Here is a 4,752-nt window from a genome sequence, read left to right as displayed (position 1 = left end):
TACAGGATGATGTGCCTTCCACAGACGACCAAGAAAGCAGGCCAGCAGGTAACTTGCATTAGGATTGAAGTCTCCCACAAAGGCAGCTAGGCTGGGACAGAGGGAGGGAAGGTCAGATCTGGGATGAGGCAAGGTTAGATCTGGGATGTGTGTCTTGAGTTGAGGTAACATTCTTCTTCTTTCTTCCTCCTCCTCCTCCTCCTTCTCCTTCTCCTTCTTTTTCCTCCTCCTCCTCCTCCTCCTCTTCCTTCTTGTTCCTCTTTCCCAGATTACTACCTGACCTCATTTGCAATGGGACAGGATTGCAATGTACACTACAACCCATGCAAAATTTGCTTTCAAACCAGACTCCAGTGGCTCACACCTGTCATCCCAGCTACTCAGGAGGCTTTGATCTGATGATCATAGTTTGAAATAAGCCCAGGCAGCAAAGTCCATGAGACCTTTTTTTCCCCCAGTCCTGAGATTTGAACTCATGGCCTGGGTGTTGTCCCTGAGCTTCTTTTGCCCAAGGCTGGCACACTCACTTGATCCATACATAGTACTACTACTGGCTTTTTCTGTGTATGTGGAACTGAGGAATCAAACCCAGGGCTTCATGCCTGCTAGGCAAGCACTGTACCACTAGGCCACCTTCCCAGCCACGCCAAGAGACTCTTTATTTCTAATAAATCACCAGAAAGCTACACTTGAGGCCTGTCGTCAGCAACCACACACACACACACACACACACACACACACACACACACACAGAGTGAGCAAAGCTAATGGAAAATAGTGGCTGACACCACTGAACTATATCACCTGTTGATATCTGAAGGAAGCAGGGCAGGAAATGTAGTTTTGGGGGGGTTCTCATAAACACAGTACTTTGTGGGCTATTTTGTCCTCCCTGCTCTAGTGCTGGCCTTGAACTGAGCCTCTGGGGAGCAGAATCTTCCAGAAACCTGGTAGGGAGGACAGGGCTTGAGCAAGGGCAAGAGAAAAAGCAAGACATATGTGTGTGTGGGCATAAGTGCTCAGGATTTGGGTAAATTGGCACCCTGTGCTGAGCTGCCATGTTCTAAACTGGCTGCCCATTGGTGTTAGTCAGAAATAATGCCTGGAACTGGGGCTCAGTCCCTCTGCCTGCTGTAACTTGACAACACAACACTTACAATGAAGATTGCTCATTGTGTATTGTGTATGATATATATTCTAACATATATATAACATACATATATATGTCTTATCCATGCTAAATACTAAATTATTTAGTATTTCATATATTTTGCATAGTATTTACTGTGTATTTTATTATATAGGCTATATTACATACTATATACAATATAATATAGTACTTACCATATATCATGATATATAATATAGCCTCAAATAATATGTACCATGATGAATATACTATCTATCTACACCAGGATATATAGCCGGGTGCTGGTGGCTCGCACCTGTCATCCTGGCTATTCAGGAGGCTGAGATCTGAGGATCACAGTTCAAAGCCCAGGCAGAAAAAGTCCATGAGACTCTTATCTCCAATGAACCATCAGAAAATCAGAAGTGGTGCTGAGGCTCAAAGTGGTAGAGTGCTAGCCTTGAGGGAAAAAGCTCTGGGACAGCACACAGGATCTGAGTTCAAGCTGCATGACTGACCCAAAAAAAAGTATATACGCATAATAGTATATACATACGCATAATAGAGCATACATTTATAATAGACCATGTGATATGTCATACATTATGACATATATTTATAATATCTACTGTCTATTACATGATCACGTAGGGGTTTGAGCTCAGGACCTGGATCCTGTCTCTAAGCTTTGTCTCAAGGCTGCTGCCCTGGCACTGGAGCCACAGCTCTTCTTCTGGCCTTTTCATGGTTCCTTGGAGATAAAGAGTCTCCTAGACTTTCCTGCCTGCCACGCTTAATCTCGGGCTCCTGAGTAGCTGGGGTTACAGGAGGAGACACCAGTGCTCAGCTCCTCTATTCTTTCCATTTCCACCATTGCAAGATGGCCTTTGGTGGTAATTGAGCAGGACAAGCCACAAGGAGAAAATGCTATGATCATTTTCCTTCTACATTCAAACCCTTGGATTCAAACCCTCCTCTGTCCCTGTTTGCAGTGATGGAGCTCCAGGAAAAACCCACAGAAATATCGTTGCTTATCACCACCGCCAAACGCCACTGCTGTCTGTTGACTATTGTGCTTCTGTTAGGGACGACAGTTGTACTAACGGTGATTCTAGCAGGTGAGTGGTTTTGAATGCCAAGGTGTGGCTTAGGCCGTGGGATGGGCACAGAAAACAGAAGACTGATTATAAAGCAAATCCATTGTGTGTTAGTGAACCAAGCAGAAAGCCGCATTCCAGAGCACAGCCTGTTTTCTTCCTGTCCAAGAGAGTGGATTGGCTTTGGGAATCAGTGTTTCTATTTTTCTGAGGACACAAGGAACTGGATGTCCAGTCAGGACTTTTGTGCCTCCTCTGGAGCCAATCTGGCCACTTTTGACACCATCTACGACCTGGTAAGAAAAGCTTTTGGGGTGCTGAAGACACCCCACCGCGACTTGGAGAGGTTGTGTGAAGTTAAAGGGTTGGCGCCAGGAGCTCACGCTGTCATCCAGCTACCCAAGAGGCTGAGATGGGAGGATCGAAGTTCCAAGACAAATTGTGAAAGTCGGATTGGCACATACACACAAAGAAGAGAAAAAGAATTATTAGTCCTAATACAGAGCTTCTCAGAGGCTGAGATGTGAGATCACAGTTTGAAGCCGGCCTTTGACAGAAAAACAAAATACATCCAAAAGACAAGGACTCTCATTTTCAATGTACTGTGTTTTATTACAGAATTTCTTGAAAAGACATAAAGATTTGTACGATCATTGGATTGGACTTAGAAGAGAATCCTCAAAACACAGTTGGAAGTGGGCAGACAACACAGACTTCACCAACTTGTACGTTTTCAACCAACCTTCAGTTTGTTTGTTTTGGGTCTGGATTGGGGCTTGAACTCAGGGCCTGGGCCCTTGTTCCTGAGGTTTTGCTCAAGGCCAGCGCTTTACCACTTGAGCCACAGCGCCACTTCTAGCTTTTGCTAAATAGTATTATTGGAGGTAAGAGTCTCATGGATTTTCTTCCAGGGCTGGCTTTGAACTGTGATCCTCAGATCTCAGCCTCCTGAGTAGCTGGATGACAGCTGTGAGTCCTGGAACCCAGCATGGATTTGTTGTTGTTGATGATGGTTTATTTTTCTGCATTTTGGAAACAGTTGAGCCTGAGTGAAGGTCACGTCTAGGGAGCCCACAGGTGGCCGTGGGTCATGAATGAATGCGTGGTTAGTGTGACTGGGATGGACGGGTGATGGACAGACAGGTGGCATTCACACCAGGACTTTGAGAATGGAGAAGAAACGCAACTCAGTCATCAGTGCTCAGCACTAAAGTCAGATGAGCGCTAGTCTCTTACTTCTGTTAGAACCACACCTAGCATCCGGGTTGTGGCCTGGTGCTAAAATGCTTGCCTCACATTCACAAAGCTCTAGGTTCGATTCCTCTGAAGCACATACACAGTAACAGCTGGAAATTGTGCTGTGGCTCAAGTGGTAGAGCTCTAAACTTGGGCCCAGGAAGCTCAGGGACAGTGCTCAGGCCCTGAGTTCAAGCCCAGCACTGGCAAGAAAGAAAAAACAATGAAAAAGAAAAGACAGGCCACAGCTGCGTGCTGGTGGCTCTCACGTGTCATCCTAGCTACACGGGAGGCTGAGGTGTGAGAATCAGGGTTCCACACCAGCAGAGGCAGGAAAATCTGTGAGCCTCTCATCTTCCATGAACCACAAAACAGAAAGCCAGAAGTGGTGCTGTGGCTCATGATGGGAGAGCAGGACTCGTCTTGAGCACAAAAGCTCAGGGAAAGCATCCAGGCCCCCAGTTCAAACCCCACAACTGACATAAAGAAAAAAGGAAAAAGAAAGCAAGTGTGCAGCCAAATGTGAATTCTGAACGTGTTTCTGCTTGGCTCTAGGGTGGAAGTTCGAGGCTCTGGGGAATATGCCTATTTGGATGAAGCTGGAATTAGCAGCGCCAGGGTCTACGCAGAGAGAAAGTGGATCTGCAGCAAACCAAGCCTCTACGCCCAGTGCCCAGCTGCCTCCAGCTCTCTCCTACCCCGGGTCTCCTCCTCTACATACTGTCTGCTTGTAGCTGGGATCCTCATAGCTCATGCCTAGAATCCCAGCTATGCAAAAGACTGACATCTGAGGACCTGGGTTCAAAGCCATCCTAAGCAGGAAATTCCATGAGCATTATTTCCAGTGAAACATTAGAAAACCAGAAGTGGCACTGTGGCTTAATTAGTAGACCACTAACCTTGATCTGAATAGCTCAGGGACAGTGCTCAGGCCCTGAGTTCAAGCTCCATGACCCACAAAAAAGGAAAAATAAGAAAATACCTGGTACCCCTCAGGAGACATTCCGTCTTGTTACAACTTGGGGTTTCTCTCTCTGCCTTCATCTCTGTGTGTCCCCTGACAACTTTGATTGGATTGATAATTAGCTTTTTTCCTTCTTTATTTTGTTATTCATTAAAAATTTTAATTATTTACTATTATTTTTCATCATTTTTGTTAATTTATTATTTTTCTTTTTTACTTATATATTTTTATATTAAATTGTTATTTTCTTAAAATTATATTTCTTTTAAAAATTTTTTTTCCAGTCCTGGGGCTTAAACTCAGTGCCCGAGCACTGTCCTTGGGCT

General features: G+C 45.1%; 1 long non-coding RNA gene across 1 annotated transcript; it reads left to right on the top strand.

Annotated features, from left to right (window-relative positions):
- Positions 1–2,472: 2,472 nt before the first annotated feature.
- LOC150042071 (uncharacterized) lies at positions 2,473–4,151 on the top strand. The gene is made up of 3 exons (XR_016533668.1): positions 2,473–2,522; positions 2,845–2,951; positions 4,018–4,151. It is a non-coding gene; the product is annotated as an uncharacterized LOC150042071 (long non-coding RNA).
- The last annotated feature ends 601 nt before the right edge of the window (positions 4,152–4,752 follow it).

The sequence above is a fragment of the Megascapheus bottae genome, chromosome 37 (genome assembly GCF_031878675.1).
Source record: "Megascapheus bottae isolate mThoBot1 chromosome 37, mThoBot2.hap1, whole genome shotgun sequence".
NCBI lineage: Eukaryota > Metazoa > Chordata > Mammalia > Rodentia > Geomyidae > Megascapheus > Megascapheus bottae.
This window is presented reverse-complemented; position numbering and strand designations above follow the sequence as displayed.